Genomic DNA, 21,897 nt, shown 5'->3' on the forward strand with positions numbered 1-21,897 from the left:
CCCCCTTTAACCCATATGAATGATTCTAATATATCCCTAGAGATCCTAGGACCCCTGGGGACATATGTCATCATGTAATGGGTCGAAGATTCTAATATGTCCCTAGGGGCCTAGGACCCCTAGGGATATATGTTGTCATTGAATGGTTCGAAGGGGGTCATAGGTCAACCTATGACCCCCTTTGACCCATATGAAATATTCTAATATATGTTGTCATTGAATGGTTTGAAGGGGGTCATAGGTCAACCTATGACCCCCTTTGACCCATATGAAATATTCTAATATGTCCCTAGGGTTCCTAGGACCCCTAGGGACATATGTTATTATGTAATGGGTTAGAGGGGGTTATAGGTCAACCTATGACTCCCTTTGACCCATAAGAACAATTGTAATATGTCCCTAGGGGTCCTAGGATCGCTATCCATATATGTCATCATTTAATGGGTCGAAGGGGGTCATAGGTCAACCTATGACATTGTTTGACCCATATGAAGCATTCTAATATGTCTCTAGGTGTCCTAGGACCTCTAGGGACATATGTCGTCATGTAATGTGTCGAAGAGGGTCATAAGTCAACCTATGACCCCCTTTGACCCATAAGAACGATTCTAATATGTCCCTATGAGTCCTAGGACCCCTAGGGACATATGTCATCATCTAATGAGTCGAAGGGGGTCATAAGTCACCCTATGAGCCCCTTTGACCAATAAGAATGATTCTAATATGTCCCTAGGTGTCCTAGGACCCCTAGAGACATATGTCATCATTTAATGGGTCAAAGGTCAACCTATGACCCCATTTGACCCATATGAAGCATTCTAATATGTCCCTAGGTGTCCTAAGACCCCTAGGGACATATGTCATCATGTAATGTTCGAAGGGGGTCATAGTTCACCCTATGACCCCCTTCAAACGATATGAAATATTCTAATATGTCCCTAGGGGTCTTAGGACCCTTAAGGACATATGTCATTGTGGAATGTGTCGAAGGGGGTCATATGTCACCCTATGATCCCCTTCAACCCATATGAATGATTCTAATATGTCCCTAGGGGTCTTAGGACCCCTAAGGACATATGTCATTGTGGAATGTGTCGAAAATGGTAATTGGTCACCCTATGACCCCCTTCGACCCATATGAATGATTATAATATATCCTTAAGTGTCCTAGGACCCCTAGGGAAAAATGTCATCTTGTAATATGTCAAAAGGGTTCATAGATCATCCTGTGACCCCCTTCGACCCATATAAACTATTCTAATATGTCCCTAGGGGTCCTAAGATCCCTTAGGGACATATGTCGTCATGGAATGTGTCGAAAGGGGTTATAGGTCATCTTGTGAGCCCTTTTGACCCATATAAATGACTCCACTAGAAATAATATAGTAAAAATAATAATAATATAGAATAACAATCATATATATGTGTATATATATATATATACAATTTATAGATTATAATAATAATAACATAATATATTATATATTATAATTTACATATGATAATAATAATAATAATATATTATAGATTATAATTTATATATGATAATAATAATAATATGTATTAATAACATATATATAATATATTACGTTATTATATTTAATAAAAATAAAAATAAAATATTATAATAATATATATTATATTTATAGATAATAATAATAATAACATAATATATTATTATGTATTAATAGATTATATATTATATCTTTACGTTACGTTTTATATATATATATATATATATAATATATATATATTATATATTATTTTATATATAATAGTTATGTTATTATATTATATATTTATAGATTATATATTATATCTTTACATATTTCATAACTCAAATTAGTTATATCACTTACAAATTTGTTTTTCCCTCTAATTTTTTTACCTTTTTCCTCCAATTTTTATGCCGTAGATATCGGATATCGGATCTCATATCGGATATTCAATATGAGATCCGATATCGGATATGAGATCTGATATCCGATCTCAAATCAGATATTCGATCTCATATTGGATATCCGATAAGGCTTGGGCCTTACTTTCCAGGTTTGGTACTTGGATAGGTGAAAAGAAGTCAGAGCGGATTTTGAAGTGCTTTTAGACATGTTCAAACTCTATTTTTTTCACATTGCCACTTTTTGGCACACCATGATCCTGCAGATACCCATTAAACAAAGTTGAAATTAAATCAAAATTTTGAAATTAAAGAGAAACAAATAACAAAAGGATTATAGTACTATCACTTACTAAGTTGTTACTTCTTAGTGCTATCAGCTATGACTACCACTGATAACAATAGTAACAGTTTGAGAAGATGACCCAAGTCTAATGAATTTCTTTAGGGCGCTCCATTCTACATCATTTGGAAGCTTCATTTTTTTGAAGTTTTAGCTAAATAGTTGTAACCTTGTCAACATTGAATACTTTAGAGAGATAGTTTTACATGAATCAATGAATTTATCTATAGCTTCATTCATTGTTGATAGTGGTTTGATGAAACTTGCTATTCTTTCTGGAGTGATTTCCTTAGGCAAGTTGCCTAAATCAAAATTCATGTTGTCCTACAATTTTTTTATGTAATCTTCTTTTCCAATAAATCTATCATCTAAGTTAGCTAGATTTGGTAATCCAATATTTAGCAAATTCAGTATAATGTGATTCATCTTCATCAAGTCTTTGGAAGCAGGTTTGAGCGCTTCATCTATTTCCATTACTTGTTCACAATTGTGATAGACATCAATAGTCATTACAGAGGCATCCAAGCTATTGTTTATTCCTTGGGTTGCTAAATCCCTATCATTGGTTCTTTGTACTTTATTCAAAATTTGGTTAGCAAGATTTTTTAAAGAATTGGTGAAGATTCATCTTTTACCCTGAACATCATATTTTACATTTTCCAAGAGAAGTCCAAGATTGCTATTTAAATCAAGCCATTCAAACAAACTATCACTCTTCTTCATTATTTTGTCCCAATTTTCTTGTTTGATAAGCTTAACCATGTTTATTATATTATCCTTCACATGATGGTCTTTGGAAGAGGTCATTCTATTTTGTCCAATTACATTCTCCATAATTTTCTTCATTTTAGACATCTCTTTTTCACTCTTTTTCTGTATTTCCTCTAGTTGCCCTTGCCAATTAGTTGTTCTCTTCCTCTCATCCTCCAATTTCTTCTTCAAATCTTGGATTGTATTTGCAGGGTTTACCTCTTTTTTCTTATCATCCTCGAATTCCCTTTACAAATCATGGATTGTCTTTGCAATGGACTCCTCTTTTTTCTTCACATTGTCCAATTCCTTCTTCAAATCATGGAGTCTTTGAGTAGACTCCTCTTTCTTCTTGTTCTCCAATTCTTTTGTCAAATTGAGAATTTTTTTCACAGCTGACTCCTCTTTTTTTTTTTGCATTCTCCAATTCCCTCCTCATATTGTGGATTGTGTTAGTGCTTGCTGTTGGCATTATGATACATTTTTGTCATTAGTTACAACACTTATTGGATTCTGAATCTTTACCGAGCTCTCACCGAACATTCCTTTGTAAGCCAAGCTTTACCTAGTTCTCAGTGTTTACCGAGTGATCGAGGTGAACAAAGAAGTCAGTGTTTACCGAGTGATCGAGGTGAACAAAGCAGCCAGTGTTTACCGAGTGTTTGAGGTAAAGAAAGGAATCAGTTTTGACCGAGTGAAGATGTACTTAGTATTGACCGAGAACTTCGTGATAACCGAGCTCCTGAGGTTATCAAGGAAATTAATTTTACCGAGCTCAGAAGGTTATCAAGGAAACTAACTATCACCAAGTCACAAGGTTCTATCGAGTGTTTCCTTTGATCACCGAGCTACAGTTCAGATAGAAGTGTTCACCGAGTGACATCTCTTCTACCGAGTCTCCAGTGGTTACCGAGTTCAGAACTACTCGAAGTGTTTAGTATGGACCGTGCCTTCACTTCTACCGAGTGCATGACGATGCCGAGTAACGCAGTGGATGCCAAGTATCAGAAGGACACCGAGTCAGTTCAGTGAACCCGAGTTTTTACCTTGGGCCGACTTTGTATAGAGATTTGCACTTGTTGTTTTGGCTGACCTTGCATGTATTGTTTATTTGGATGGTATATATATGCAATGTATTGTATCATTCAAATGAAGAAGAAGAGAAAAATGGTAATGGTAATGAATATGCAAAAGTGTGAAAGAAATACATGTGTGCGAAAGTATGTGTACTGAGTTGTGAAGGAATTCAACAAGTCGAGTTTTGGAGCAGAAAAGTTTTATCTATCACATCAAGGTGAATTAGAGCATAGCGGATCTTATCAGCAATCAGTTGTAATCAGATCCACTGTTTCATTCTAATAGGTGAATCAGTTTTTGTAAATCCTTTAACAAGGTAGACTTAACAGTCTTTTGTAAATCTCCTAACAGAGTGCATACTTTATTGTATGTTTGTAAATCCTCTAACAAGGTGGATCTAGCAATCCTTTGTGCTCCTAACAGGGTAGATCACCAGAAGTGGTCATTGTAAGCCTTAACCAGCCAACTTCATACTGCAGTAACGAAGCTTTGTGGGTTTCATCCCCACCCCAGTTTTACTTTCTATTTGGAAGGTTTCTGGGTCACCAAATCTGTGTGTTCAAGTGTTGCAAATGATTTTGTTTCATGCTTACAGTAGGTTACTTTGATGAATGGTGAATATATCAGTATGCAGTTTTATTGTTTGAAATTTTAAAGTTACTGATTCACCCCTCCCCTCTCAGTAACTTGTCATATCTTGAATATTTCCAACAATTGGTATCAGAGCAATAAGGTTCTCAAGATAAAAGTTTCACAGCTTGAGCAAAGATCAAGGACAATGGAGATATTCAGACTTGACAAAACTATTGAGAATGAAAAGCTAGATCTGAAAATGGCCATGGCTCAACTCAATGAAGCAAAAGAGCATCTTTCACAATCCTTGAAAAGAAGAAAAGAACTTGCAAGGAAAATGAATGACCATCAGTATGTTGAAGAAAAGATTGAAGATCTCTCACCATCAAGTAGTTCAGATGAAGCTGACAAAGCAATCAAAGAACTTTTAGAAAAGAATGGATCTCTGCAGGAAGAATTAAGAAAGCTCAAAAGGGAACAAGAAATCCAGTCCATCAGGCTATGCAAAATCTTGGAGCAAAGGAACAAGGCAGCTGAAGACTTAGAGGTAAGGAATAATCAATCCTCTTAGCTTGAAAATCTTGTAACTCAATTATCTAATGCAAATGAAGAAATTATGAATCTAAGATCTGAGAATGAGAATTTGAGAAATGACTTAATTACTGAAAGGCAAATCAATGCAAGCTTACAAAGTGATCTAATCTCTAAAAAACAAGTTAATGAGAGAATGGTAAAATCTCAAAAGGACATGGATCAATTGAATCTGCAAAATGAAGAAAACTTTCATAAACAAAATGGTAAAGCAGGCCTTGGATACAAGGAAGAAGGAGAATCCTCCAAACAGGGTACTCAAAAGAATCAAAAACCTACTTGCAGCCACTGTGGTAAGTTAGGTCATACATCTAACAGATGTTGGAGCAATGGAAAAGGCAAATTTAATGGAAAGTGCTACAATTGCAATCAGCATGGACACAAAGCCAATGAATGCAAAGAGAAACCGAAATTTGAAGGTAAATGTCACAAATGCGAAAAGCAAGGTCATAAGGCATCACAATGCAAATCCAAATTATTTAATATAGCTGAACAACTTGTCAAAGCAATATTTGGTTGGGACTACAACACTTGGTGCAGATGTCATTATTGTGGAGAATATTGTCATACTGGCATAAACTGTGCAAGGCATCACCTAAGAAAAAGGGATACCACTGTAAGATGTTATACATGTACAGAACTTGGTCATATATCTAAAAACTGCATGAACATAAAGAAAGTCAAGGATGAGAAAAAAATCAAAGTAGACAATATTCAGAAGCAAATGAAGCAGCAATGGATTCCTAAGTCTACGAGCCAGATAATTCAAGTGATGGAATGGTCACTCAAGAAGTGAGTGACTCTACCATTTCCAATTAAGACTCATCAAGATAAGACCAGGACTGTATCTACAAAGCAATATTCCAAGCAGTCCTAGAATGAAAATATGATCAAATTAGTATTTCAGATACATCAGGATCACGGTTGGTACATGACCTTACCGAGCTCAGTCGGGTGCAATAAGGCTTCTTTCACCAAGTTGCACTTACCGAGCATGGTTGGTTCTTCTCTTATCGAGTTAAGGTCGGTTTAACCTATTTTCTTTTGGTCACCGAGTTTCAAAGTTTAAGCCAAGCTAGTGGATGACAGTCTATCGATCGCATCTACCTCCGTACTGAACATTAATGGCAAATTTTTTATCAAAAGGGCAGATTTCAACCTCATTTTTCACCGCGAATTCGAGATTTACACAAAAAAAAAGGGCTTTCAAGCGAGTTCAAGCGATTTGAAGAGATTTTCCAGTGAAGTATTCTTACGAAACCTTTTCACTCACTGAGCAGCAATGGCATCCGCAAGCACTAGCAGCAGCAAGGCGAAGAAGGGTTCCAAAGTGCTTGTGAAGGAAACGGAATGGAAGGCACCTACGTTCAAGCTCGTTCCTGCCATCGCTAAATCACTTGATCCCAATGGAGCTCAATCACAGATTCCACCCAAGGTACTCCTCATAAACGACATTCACACTCATTTTAAGTGTGCTATTCAAGAAATAGGGACATTGGACATGGATAATGCCCTAGCGGAGTTATGTGTAAATGGTTCTCTCAAAATCGAGCGCAAGCATTTGGAAACTAAAGGTTTGACTCACATCGCGCATATGCCTAGAAACTTCCAAACCAAATGGATTAGGTATATCTTGAGTCAAGTGCATAATGGTCAGTTGTGGTTGGAACAACCCGTTTTGATAACCAAGAAGATGATTCACAAAATCACGGGTCTCCCGATGCTTAGCAAAGCCAAAACCACCAAAACCCTAGGACGGGATGAGTTACAGAGGAAAACCCTAACCAAGTGGGATGGTACAGGTTTGAAGGTTAACACTATAACAGATCTGGAACTAAGATTTGGCATACATATTATTGCATATAAGTTATATAGTTCCAGCAGGTTAAATAGTGTACCGTGTGAAGCTGTGGATTTGGCCCTGAAGATTGTAAAGAAGAATCTTGAGTTTGATCTGTCAGAAGTAATGTTGAAGCAGTTAAACAAGAACATGGATAGTATAAGGACATCGAAGAATAACCCCTATAAATTTGGATCTCTGTTAATATGTTTACTATTTTATGTACAAAAATTCTTTCCATCAAAGGGAACCGTAGAATGGAGAAAAGATGTCCCAATTTTGTATCAGATTAAAGAGTTTATAGCAAAGATGGGAGAAAATTTTGATAGTATCATGGATAACTATTTTGAAGACTTTAAGGAGAGGATGAATAACTGATTTAGAATTCCTCCTAGGCTTGTTGAAGAATATAAAGATGACGTATGTTTTATGGTTGACTGTGACAAGGTGTACATACAGGCAGTTAGACCCCGAGTTGCATGGGTGAAACCTCTTCCATATGAGGTAAATATTGATGAAACAAGGGATATCATTGAAGCACTGGTAAATGAACCAGTAGACCCAAGGCAATGGATTTTTGGTACTTATGATAAAGCAAAGGCCAGAATTGAACTGGAAATCAAAATTCCACAGGCCATCAGCAAAGGTAAGAGGAAAGTGGCCAAACTGAAAACTGCAATAGGTCCTCTTATGCTCACCGAGGGAAAAGGTGAAGATAAAGAAAGTGAAGAAGAAGAAGAAGGAGAAGAAGAATCAGAAGAAGAGCAACCGACAAAGAAGAAAGGCAAGGTAATCATTACCAAGCCCAAGAAGTAGCCTAGTGCAGTATTTACTCGAAGGACAAGAAGAGGTATTCAAGAACCTGTATTGGTCAAGCCTGCACCTACATTAGAGAAAAGGCTCAAATCATTGGAAGAAGGAGCTGGCATCGCAAATTTCAAGGCATTGAAATTTGAGACAAGGACTGATGCAGAGAAAATACAGATTGAGGAACTGGTACTTAACAAAATGGGAAAATGAAAATACTCCCCAGACCAGATTGCTCCTCATATCTCTAAAGAACTATTGGAGAGAGTACAGTCAAGATGGGAGTTAGCCACCAAGACGGTAAAAGATATATATGAGCAATCCCTGAAGAATCTTCGGCCTAGTCTCACTAGAGCAGAGGTAAAATCTGAATTGAAAACCTATGAAGGTAAGACGATGATCAGATTCCACACTTGTTTTATTTTGATCAAAGATATAGAGCATGTTGTAAATGATGCTACAAACATGTGGAAAAACATCTATCATCTACATAAGCCCAGTGTAGATCCAGTAGAAATAAAGGATGATGATAGCAGCAGTAGCAGTGATGAATCAGATAGTGCTCCATCCATCACAGTTACACCAGGAGAGTTGCATGCAATGATGGAAGAGAAAGAGGAAGAAGACAAAGAGGAAGAAGCTGAAGAGGAAGATAAGGAGGATGATCCGGTAAAAATTGTAGCAGCAGTTATTGCATCCCTTCCTCACTCCCCAGCTAAACCTGTGACATCATCAAGGTTGGAGTCAGCTTCAGCAGGTTCATCTACACCAGATTTACCATCTACACCTACCATATCTCAGCTCCAGGTATCATCAGTGGAAGTGACTACCACTTCGTCTACCGAGCTGCGCCCCTCTTCATCTACCGAGTTGGCCTCCTCGACTCCATCATCATCAGTTGGTATTGCTGTGAGTTCTCCAATTTTGACTACTCCAATTTGTTCTACAATTTTGTCGCCATCTACTTCAGGCACAGTGAGCTTAGATACTATATTACCGAGTGTATCACCATTTTTGGTCAGTATTCAAATTTTTGACCCTATACATACTCCTATTGGCACTCAACCCTCAAGCATCCCAGTTTTTACTGCTAGTCCTTCTGTCTCTACTGTTGTGTCTATTCCAAAGGTCAAACCAGTCATCTTAGAAGTCAAACAAAAGCAACCATTAAGACTTATGATCACTGGAAAGGAAATTCCTGAAGACATTGACTTGGACACAGAGATAGTAATTCCAAAGATTGACTTTGATAATGCTACCATTGAAGAAATGAGGTATGCTAGTCAACTTATTGAGAAAAAGGCTACTCAGATGCAGTTAAGATCAGAAAGGGATAAGGAATACAGGATAATTGAGGATGCCCGGAACATAATTACTGAGGCTATAGGTGTTGATGTTGATACTTCTCAACACATTTTGATTCAATTGGAAGAGGCAGTTAATAAATTCAATGAAGATGCCTCCAGACAAGAAAAGATGATTGAGCGTGCAGCAAAGAAATTTGATAATTAGGTGTTGGGGCACATTGCCCAGAACATTGCAATAAATTAGGTTGCATTAACCTCAGTTTTGGCAGATATGGAAAATTCTTTTAATAATGTAACATCTCTTTTTGCTAAGCTTTGTGATGTTACCGAGTACACTAAGGGAATAAGAGAGAAACTAAATAAAATTGATGAGGATCTGAAGGTGAGCGCACAGAACTTGAAGCTTGACCCTAGTTCAAGCTCATCTCATCACCTCAGGATCAAATTTTTGTCAGAGAAGCAGGCAGAACTGTTGAGAGAAGAGGCAAGGATTCGATCTACATTGATAGATATCCAAAACATGATCCTTCCCATCATGGATTCAATGCAGAAGCACATTGCACATTCAAAGACATTAATCCATGATAATAACTTCTCCATTGCAGACCACGTGATTGAACTTTCGGCTGAAGTTCAAGTAGCTCTTTCCACCTACAAAATTTTGCAAGAGAATTGGGATAAGACTCTCCAGCTTATTCTTCAGGTACATTCAGAGTTCATCTCTCATTTTGGTGTTTCTATATAAGTATATATATTCTTTTATTCTTTGGCATTATTGTCAAAAAGGGGGAGATTATTGTTGGATATGTATACTATGGGTGAATAAGTGTTTTTGGAGAAATTGTACAAAGGAAGAGATATACAGCTCGTGTAAATATTGTATGTACATTCTATGGGGGAGTTGTATATAACAAAGCTATGTATATTCAGAATCAGTCATCAGCATGTTAGATAAATTTTGTCTCATAGGTGTTTTTGTCACTAATGCCAAAGGGGGAGATTGTTGGTATTATGATACATTTTTTTCATTAGTTACAACACTTATTGGATTCTGAGTGCTTACCGAGCTCTCACCGGACATTCCTTTGTAAGCCAAGCTTTACCTAGTTCTCAGTGTTTACCGAGTGATCGAGGTGAACAAAGAAGTCAGTGTTTACCGAGTGATCGAGGTGAACAAAGCAGTCAGTGTTCACCGAGTGATTGAGGTGAACAAAGCAGCCAGTGTTTACCGAGTGTTCGAGGTAAAGAAAGGAATCAGTTTTGACCGAGTGAAGATGTACTTAGTATTGACCGAGAACTTCGTGATAACTGAGCTCCTGAGGTTATCAAGGAAATTAATTTTACCAAGCTCAGACGGTTATCAAGGAAACTAACTATCACCGAGTCACAAGGTTCTATTGAGTGTTTCCTTTGATCACTAAGCTACAGTTCAGATAGAAGTGTTCATCGAGTGACATCTCTTCTACCGAGTCTCCAATGGTTACTGAGTTCAGAACTACTCAAAGTGTTTAGTATGGACCGTGCCTTCACTTCTACCGAGTGCATGACGATGCCGAGTAACGTAGTGGACGCCGAGTATCAGAAGGACACCGAGTCAGTACAGTGAACCCGAGTTTTTACCTTGGGACGAATTTGTATAGAGATTTGCACTTGTTGTTTTGGCCGACCTTGCATGTATTGTTTATTTGGATGGTATATATATGCAATGTATTGTATCATTCAAATGAAGAAGAAGAGAAAAATGGTAATGGTAATGAATATGCGAAAGTGTGAAAGAAATACATGCGTGCGAAAGTATGTGTACTGAGTTGTGAAGGAATTCAGCAAGGTCGAGTTTTGGAGCAGAAAAATTTTATCTATCACATCAAGGTGAATCAGAGCATAGCGGATCTTATCAGCAATTAGTTGTAATCAGATCCACTGTTTCATTCTAACAGGTGAATTAGTTTTTGTAAATCCTTTAACAAGGTAGACTTAACAATCTTTTGTAAATCTCCTAACAGAGTGCATACTTTATTGTATGTTTGTAAATCCTCTAACAAGGTGGATCTAGCAATCCTTTGTGCTTCTAATAGGGCAGATCACCAGAAGTGGTCATTGTAAGCCTTAACTGGCCAACTTCATACTGCAGTAACGAAGCTTTGTGGGTTTCATCCCCACCCCAGTTTTACTTTCTATTTGGAAGGTTTCTGGGTCACCAAATCTGTGTGTTCAAGTGTTGCAAATTATTTTGTTTCATGCTTACAGTAGGTTACTTGGATGAATGGTGAATATATCAGTATGTAGTTTTATTGTTTGAAATTTTAAAGTTACTGATTCACCCCTCCCCTCTCAGTAACTTGTCATATCTTGAATATTTCCAACACTTGCAATAGCACTAGACTCTATTTTCTTCACATTCTCCAATTCCTTCTTCAAATCAAGGATTGTTTTTGCAATTGACTCCTTTTTTTTTTTCATATTCTCCAATTTCTTATTCAAATTATGGATTGTGTTTGCACTAGACTCCTCTTTTTTCTTCTCATTCCCCAATTCCTTTTGCAAATTATAAATCATCCTTGCCTTAGACTCCTCTTTTTTCTTTTCATTCTCCAATTCAATCTTCAAATTATTATTTTTCTTGATAGTAGAGTCTAGGTCAATTTTCAATTTATTGTTGACTTGTGCACTACTCTCTATAGACTTGAACAACTGTGCACTAGAGGCTTTTTTATGCTGAAGTCTTTTTTGGTACTCATCCAATTTTTTAGTCAAATTTTGCACTTATTCATTCATCTTTTCTTGTTGGACAATTGCCTCTATAGGAGAAGAATTCTTTATCCTATTTTGCAATTCTTTGAACCTATTATCTGCTACTTTCTCCTTGGCCTTCACATTATCAAGGTCTATTTGTAACTTTTCTATTTACTTTGTAAGTCTTTTGTTTTCCCTCTCTACTTTCAGAAGTGTAGAGTGGACCATTTTATTGCTCTCTTTTGATACATTGATTTGTCAATATTTTTCACTTTTGAAAAATCAATTTGAAGACTTGTAACTTGTATATTGTTATGATTTATTACATTTTTTGGTGGATTATTATCTCTACCTAGGGGCATAACAACAATGAAGTTCATCATTTCATTGTTTGGATAATATGTTGAAAATATTCTGTTATTAGATCCTTGATATTTAGCAATTGCATCACTTTTCAAAGTCTTCATAATTTGCCTATTTCTTTTGCTTGTCTATTCAAACTTTGATGAAAAATCGTTAAAAATACAATTTGGGTTTACTAACACAATTGAGTGTTTGAAAGGTGAATTATCAGTTGTATCATTGTATGCCCCTCTAACTCCAATTAAACTTACTCCACCTACAATTATATTTTGAGGATTGCCAATAGACTAAAGATGGCTCATTTCAAGTCCTGTCATTTTAGGACTATTTTTTGGGTTTTTTATAGAAGGTACTAGTGCATACATTAGTGAAGTAACCACTAAAATTTCTTGTGGTGTAACTATCATAACTGTTTTCTCTTTTGCACAAGGTTCATCCATTCTAGTGCTAGTGCGATCAACTACAACTAGATTTGAAAATTTAACAAATAATGTGTTGGGATGATGTTTAGAAGCAGAAGTATAATATTTTTTGCCCATTCTTGATGAATCATCCTCAATGTCAGAGAGTCCAATGATTGGTTTAAATCCTCTTTTGGGTGGGTCTAATACTGAAATTGGATTCCAAATCCCTTCACCACTTGCACCAATAGGCCCTATACCTACATAACCCATTTTTTGTATCATAGTTGCCCCTTTACTATAATATTTTTTAATAGAATCACTCATTTGAAGTTTGACAATATCTTTGCCCCTAGTTGATCAAGAATCTTGAATACCTTAAATGTCAACATCAAACTTGAGGTCCTATCTTTCATTATCATTGTGACTACCAAAATCATATAGTATAGTTGGATGCTCTTTATTCTAATAATTGTTGAAAAGTTGATCCTCCTCAATTTCCTTAAAACCTACTGATGTCCTTAGTTCACCCAAATTTTGCCTCATTTTCCAAAAAGTGGTCGTCTTGGTTTGACACCACAAAGTAGATGTGCATATCTCTTTAATTGCTTTTAGCATAGACCTCTTAGAAGGTTCATATGCTTTCTCATAGAAATTTAATTATGTCAAAGACTCTAATTTGTGTGACTTTGATATGTGCAATGTCATAATTTGGGACGACAATTCTTACATTGAAATATTATTCTCCGCTGCATGTTTTTCCATCTCTTTCTTAACTTCATCCCACAAATCCTTTTTTTAAACTTTTCTATCAATGGCATCTCCTAATGTTGATATTTGCTCACAAATTTCCCATTGGAAAAAAGTCTCATTTTTATTATGTTCAGTGGATCATAATTCCAATGACTGACAAAATCAAAGCTAAAAAATGTTACCAATTCATTTGCCACTTTCAAAGCCTTTCTCTCAAATGTGAGTCCTCCAATTGCAAAAGGCAAGGAAGGAAATATTGTTTTCTTTTGTTTTCCATTTAAAAGTTCATTTGTGCTCTCCACCTGTGTACATATTCTAGTACAAAAATCCTTTCTATAACATGCATTGTAAGTTCACAAGGTTCAACCACTAAACTATAAAATCTTAAGACAGTGTACTCTTCCATGAAGAACCAATCAACAAATTGAATCTGACTTCCCAGTTGAATGCAATCTTTACAAGACACAAGCAATCTAGGCATTGAAGTGCCTATGATTTTTTGGTAAATAGGTGCCAAAAATAAGTTTTCAAAATGGTTGTAGTTTTTATTTGTAGTAGTCATCCTCATCTTATGTGTCAACTCATATACTGGACTTGGAGTCTTTGATTTCTTCTGGGTTTTCTCATCAAACTTATAGACCTCAATATCAAGCTTGTTGTTCTCTGTGTCAAATATTGGGTGATGCTTTGCTAAAAAAAGGTAGCACAAGTAACTTGTGAACCTAAATGTCTTCGTCTTGCCTGTAGTTGTACTTTGTTTAGTCATTAATAATTGTTGTTGCATAGATTCAACAATGTGCTAAACAAAATTATATCTTACATCTACCTTCTCAACTAACTGACCTTGACAATGGATATTATTAATCATTTCAAGAATATTGGCCCCCACTTCCTTGTTACTATCCAATCCCAAATAAAATGATAACAAAGAAATAGTATTCTGAACCCATGGCATAAAAATATCATACTAATAAGAAGGCTTATGGTCTATGTCCAGTGTAACACTAGTAGAGGACTCTGAGTTTATTAAACCCTTAATAAATGAATCTTGAAAATCTCTTTCCAATTTTTCATAAGCCTATGCTAGTTTATCCAAGTCAATGTGCTTGTTAAAGCTTTCTAGTTTAAATCCTAGCCCTAGGTCTAATAGAGTGAAAAATTCTCTCTTAGTTATGGATAAAATTTCCTTCTAAGTGTTTTGGTTTACAATTGTCTTTCTATTTTCATCATAATTTTGATCACATATCATTACAATTTCGAGCAAGGGAATACTTCAGGTACAATAAGGTTTGCTAATCAAGTAACTAGAGTAGCTAGTTTATTTGTATGTGCAGGAGTACTGTTGTTATATTTGTAATAATTTCTCCCCTTCTATGGATCTTTCCACTTAATAAATAATGAATGTCTAATTCCCATGATTCCAAAATCTTCATGGATAATAGGATAAAAAATATCATGACATTCATCAGTAAAATTTGGGGTTTGCAGCACTTGCCTGAGTTCTATAATGTGTTTATTTTTCTTTATACTTGCACTTGTATGAGAGGTTTTTGACTTTGTTTTACGCATGCCTACTACTGGATATTAAAAAAAATTATTCTTTAGGCCCTATTTAAAATAATTGTAAAGTGTAAACCTAAGACAATTAAAATTGAGATTTCTATTGTTGCAAATTGTAATGAAAAAAATTTTAAAAATTAAATACCCAGAATCAAGATTGGATAATTAGTGTTGTCGTCTGATACTCAAGTTTCACACTTTCATTCTTTAGAACACAAAATGAAATTTTACTAGTCTTTAAAAATTTGAAATTTGAAAACCCTATCGTATTGAACTCGATTTGGAGAACTTTCAACTTCATACTCTAAAAAAATAGAAGGTTAATAGTTAAAAGCTAAAGCAAAAGTATTAAGTAATTAATGGTTTTAGGCACTTTACTAATAGTATGTACAATATACATGTAAATGACATAAATTGTCAAGGCTCAATAATGTAATAATGTACATAACAACAATAAAACAAAGTAAAAATTTATTACATTAATATACATTTGAATAAATTTGTTCATTTTAAATAAATAAATTAATAAAAATTGAACTTAATTATCAATATGATTTTTAGGTCAATTTGTGAAATGTTATCGCTATCGTCAAGAGTCATCCAAAATTGTGACACTTGTCAAGGACATGTGACACGATTCTGAATGTTTCTTGACAATAGTGATAACGGACCCAAAATTTACCCTAAATTCATCCCGGGTCATTGCCATTGGCATTGATCTGCCGTTTACTTAACAATTGTGGCATCGCCAAGTCAGGATTAAGTAATAATTTTTTTTAAAGACTAAACATAATTATTGATAAATTAATCAAGTTCTAGCACTTAATTGAGCTTTACAATGATCGAACACATGTCACAATTTTGGATGAATCTAGGCACATGGGAATACATTTCTCAAATTAGCCCAAAATTCATCTTAGGCCATCAATCTTTCTTTTAGTCAATGGTTTAGATTTCGAGTAGAATCTTGGAGTACATGTGTCCTGATTTCATGTTAATTTAATTATTTATATAAAATATAATTTATAATAATTATTATAATAGTTATAATATAATATAAATAAAGGTGATTTTATTTTCTATCATAAACTTTTTATTGTAAAGATGATATAAAAAATTCAATGAAGATATATTAAATTTTATAAAATAAAATTGGTGCAAAATATGAAGCAAGTGCCATTATTACTTGCCTTTAGTTTTTACATAAATATAATTTAAATTTAATAAATTTATTATAATATATAATATATTTTAATTAATAAAAATGTTTTATAATTATATTTTTCTGTAATGATGTTAATTTTAAATTTAAATTTTATTCATAAATATAATCATTGATATATATATTCTATTACATATATATATCATATGGTTATAATTATATTATATTATAAATAATTTTTTATATGTTCTATTATATAATAAATAATTATAATATAAAATAATAATATTTTTCTAATAATAAATCTTAAATGATTATATAATATAAGTATTATTATTTTTAACTAAATGACAAAAAATATATTATAATTTATAAAAAAATTACATTATTAAAATATAAAATATAAACCAATGCACTTATATTAAAATAAAAAAAATTAACAATGAATCACATTGAAAATGAAATATTTAGCTCTTAGCCCTAAGCCTACCATCACGTACTAATAATGAATTATAATGACAATAGTTTAATTTAAATAAAATAATTAAAATTTAAAAATATAATGACAAATGTCATATTTTTATTCATATTTATTATTTAGTTTCAAAATTAATAGGTAATATATTTTAATTATCTATAAATTATTAACATATATTGATAATTATAATAATTATTTATAAACATAATTATTAATAATATTAACCAAGTATTCCAATGAGTGGACACATGTCACGATTCTGAATAAATCTAGGCATATGGGAAAACATTCTCCAAATTAGCTTGAAATTCATCTCAGGCCGTTGATCTTTCTTTCATGCAACTATCAAAATTTTAGGTAGAATCTTTGAGTACACATGTCCCAGTTTTGGGTAGAAATAGACTTTATCTTCAATCTTATAAAATTTGGCCTGAAATAGAGTTGTGGTCATTAAAAAGAATTTACATAACATATTAATTAATATAGAGAAAAACATTGAAATAAATATTGTTAAAGAAATTGTTATCAATGATTATTATTTTACTTTTGAGCTTGAGCATGTCAAAATCATGATGTTGATTTAATTATTTATATAAAATATTATATACATATAATATAATTTATAATTATTATTATAATAGCTTTAATATAATATAAACAAAGGATTTTATTTTCTATCATAAAAATTTTATTGTAAAAATGATATGAAAAATTCAATGAAGATATATTAAATTTTATAAAATACAATTGGTGCAAGATATGAAATAATAATGACAATAGTTTAATGTAAATAAAATAATTACAATTAAAAAATATAATTACAAATTCTATATTTTTATTCATATTTATTATTTAGTTTCAAAATTAAAATGTAATAGTTTTTAATTATTTATAAATTATTAACATATACTGAAAATTGTGATAATTGTTTATAAACTGTTCTTCATCATTTAAAAGATTTCATAATGAAAAAAAGTTAGGAATAGGTGACAAGATAGGTATGAAATAAAAAATTGACACAAACTATCAAAATTATATCTAACTTTGTTAAGTGTATAATCTTTAGTTTTCCTTGAAATCTGCTCTTAATATCTTATCCCTCCATTTGTTTTAACCAATCAGATAATAGATTAAAGAAAAAATGGCTTTAAAAATTACAAAACTTTTAATTGGATTTTTTTGATTGAATATTTTTTTACTATAAATCGTTAATCAAATATATTATATGAAACCATCAAGAGAATCAAGATTGTTGAAACCCTTTTTTTTTGTTTCTAAGTTCTAAGTTCTAACTTTATAACTATTAACAATTAATTATTTTTAACAAAGTCGCAAACTAACATTTCAACAGTGCATTGAGAATTGAGATGCCAAAAACAAAGTTGTAGACTCACAAGAACAACGATTTGAGAAGCCAAAAACTATTGTCTTCATTGACAATATTTTAGACTATACAATATATATAATACTAATTCATAGCATAGATATTCAAAATAGCTGATTAAATTAGCCTGATTTTACTATTTCATAATTTACAAAAAAGGCACAAGGCCCAATCCAAAGAAAAATAAAAATATTTTAAAAATATTTTTCTTCCCAAAGGGCAATAGTTAAGGAAACAATATTTAGGAAACAAGGAATAGGGAACTAGGGAACTAGGGAGGTTGGAAGCATTAGTGGACTGAGGGGCCGAGGGCTTGAAGCCTTCAATTAGAAAGGTCTTCAAATCCCTTTGTGAGGAATATATTTGAGAAGATCATGTCGTTCAACTCGTCCAACCATGTGAAGTCGGTCTCATTGACGTCGTCCAACAATAACCACTTCCGTAAAAAATCTCTTCTGAGTCACGCCCACTTCTGATGGTGAGTCAATTGTCATTTGTTCATGCTTATGTATAATGCACCCTATGCCTTCCTCCCAAACTTGTCTGCTACATCTACGAAAGGGATGCCAATGCCTAACCCTGGTACCTGCTCGGCCAATACAAGAATTTTGACACCATCTTCTAAATTTTTTTTCTTTAAAACATTATGTAGCAGCATTAAAATTTCTATTTGAATGCCTCCAAGGTCAAGAAGAGACGTGAGGAAGTGGGAGGTAATATTTGTGGACACATGATACCTCTTATCATTTTTCAAGAATTCATGGCCGAGGACCATGAATATAGCATGGTAGATAAAAGGACTTTGGGCATTTAGCTTGCAAACCATGGCAAGGACATCATTAGGAATCCTACCCAAAAAGGGCTTTTGTAGACCCATTGTAGTGCATTTCAGGTGAATTGGCATATCCATGACTAAGATTCAAGAAACTCTATAAAGTGCAATTGCAAACCGAATTTAGATTGAAGAATATGAGAAATGATAATGAAAGAAGATTTGAAGAGGTTATTTAATGGTAGTTGCATTAAATTATTTGTCATTCATGATCTTTCATATCTTATTTTTTTGTATTCCTATTAATTCTCTAGTGTGTGAAACATCAAAATGTACTAGCATTAATGTTGGATAGTCAATAGTGCCTAACATTGAGTAATAATTTTCATGCAAACCTTTCCACGTGTCTCCATTATGGAGAATTTCATGCAACTCTTGGTCTTTTCAAGTGAGTGGCCTTGAAATGCATCTTTTGTCGTTGATCTCTAATTAATCAATGATCAATAAAACTATTGTATTTACTATTAACAATATGAAAGTGATGGTAGCCGACTTGGTAATAGTGACACTAATGTAATGATGTTAAGACATTATTAATAATAGACCTAAGATAGTACACAAGTTGAAATTTCAAGTGACTACTCAGTAGTTAGTACAGTCACTAGCCAATACATGTGCAAATTTTGCTGTTATATTAAACAATTTTTCAATTTACCACAAAAGATTAGCCATGAGCATTATTATTCATTTTCTTAGAAAATAAGTAATTTGCCTTTGACATTATTAATTTATTTTTGGCACGAGGAAAAATAGTCATCATTTATTTATCTATCAACTAAAAAAAACATTAATTCTCCACATTTAAAATGATTTTTGCTAGAGCAAGAAAAAAATCGCCAACATATAAAATTTAATTTTCTTATACGGAACAAAAAACTCTTCCATGACAATAAAATTTTTCTGCCCACAAACTATTGGATTTTTTAGCATTATAGGCTTTTTCTTTAGGAGGGGTTTCTTAAAGTTATCCCTACACCTCTCACTCTTGACTTCTATAAAAAAGAAATAATGTGACTCCTTGGCTTCCATAACATAAAGAATATCTTGGCTCTTTTAATGCCAATTTAAAATGCCAAGCGTTAAATCAATTTTTGAAAGAAAAAGAAAGAATAAAGGTTGGAAGAAGATTTGAAGATTAAAAATTTAAAAAATTATAGTTTATATCTATCTACGTACATGTAGATATATTTGTGAGGTGGCATCATTATATTATGGTGTTGCTTTATATTTATTTCTATGTGTATGTACATATGTATATATTAAAATAATATTGTGAAAGATATTCAAAATTCATTAAGGTACGTATTATATTTTTATTTATTTATTTTATGTTTTAAACTATTTACTTAATAGCTCATGTGGTTCCATCGATTATATCCTAATGTTCAAGTCATTAGGTCCTCAACTATGGTGATTCATGATTCATACCTATTTGCCCACTGATGGTGATGCTTCGGTGCCCAATTCTTTTTGAATGATGCTTTCACCCCTTCGCCATGCTTCTTACAAGGAAATTCTTTGAAATTAAATTTATTACCATAACAAGTTATTTAATCATAAATAATCATAACGGCTAACTACCTTTTCAATTCCATGAATTCGTGATATCAACCTTGGTGGAATGAGTGATTGATATTTATTTCATTCTTATGAGAGACTGGGTTCTTGTGACTCACTTCTTATGAGACGTAGCTCAACAAGTTTGAATAAAAAACTATAGAGGTGAATCTAGGTAGCAATATCACAACTGAACTAAATTTAAATTTTCAAATGAAACTCCAAAAAAACAATCCTTTGATTGTTAGATAGCCACACCTAATCCCCATTGGTCCAAAGTGAATAGAAATAAACTCCACATGTAGCTATTATATGACTTTATATAATTTTTATTTTTTCCCTGAAGCCACACAAACTTTTACTTGACTTATTATTATTACTTTTAGCTTTTATTTATATAATAGTGAGTAAGTTTCCACAATCCATAAGATTTTCTAGTTGTTTGAGATGATCCTAGCTAATCAAGACTACTATTATACTATGGAAATTAATTACTTCAAATAAATGTGCTATTTGGGATTATGGTCTAGCTTTGTCACACCGGGAAAAATTAATTTAAATAATCACAGCAAATGCATATAATCAGAAATCTACAATATCTCATTATTTGTCAACATTTGTAGCACTGTCAACAAAACATATATTAATCAATGGGAGTCTGTTTGGTGACCCAAAATACCTGGCACCTTATCAAACCACCACTTTGCAATTGGAAAAACGATATCCACCAAGAACAATATTGGTGTGCTCAGGCTTGGCGTTGTCCAGGGGTCGGATATGAGCACCGAACTTGGGTGGAGCCGGCAGTGGAAATGGCTGGATCTGCCGCAGACGTCCGATGATGAGTAGCTTGCCGCTAACGGTGCCAAGATTGTAGGGAATGCCCTCTCCCACCCGGTGGTATTGGCTCCGTCTAGGATCGTGGTGGCCGGTTTGAGTTTAATACTGGCCCAATGTTTAAAATCGCAGCCTGTTCATTTCGAATCCGCCCCATGACCTTTCGAAGGGAGCACCCGCTAATCTTCACCCTTTGAGTTTATCCTTGAACCTGCGAAATGGATGATCATGTGACGCCGAGACTCCGTAGCATAAGAAACCTATTGAGAACTCCGTCTGTAATTTATTCCCCTCTGATTGGAGATGGACATCAGACTCTTGTCTGGTTTGATTGATATTCTGGCTTCTTCTACGAATTTGCTCCAACCTTACAATGACTTGAAGTATGGTGATCTATTCTTCTTGAATCTCCCACTTGGCCTTAGGCCACAAATTTTGCCCTGTCAAAGTGACTGCAGTATCACTTTCAGATTGCAATAATTCGGATGATATTCCACATCCTCAAAATTGCAGATCTAAAAGAGTTTCCATTCTCAAAGACCTCTAAGAATTTGCAGGCCGGGCTACAAATTGCTCCAACTGGAAATAGAAATCGAATCATTAAACTGCTTGCTTCAAAGGGAGCCCTATGTCCTCTATTTATCTCTTTGTC

This window comes from Cupressus sempervirens, chromosome 2 (assembly GCF_028749045.1).
Source record: "Cupressus sempervirens isolate cs-2001-9-10 chromosome 2, ASM2874904v1, whole genome shotgun sequence".
NCBI classification, from domain to species: Eukaryota; Viridiplantae; Streptophyta; class Pinopsida; order Cupressales; family Cupressaceae; genus Cupressus; species Cupressus sempervirens.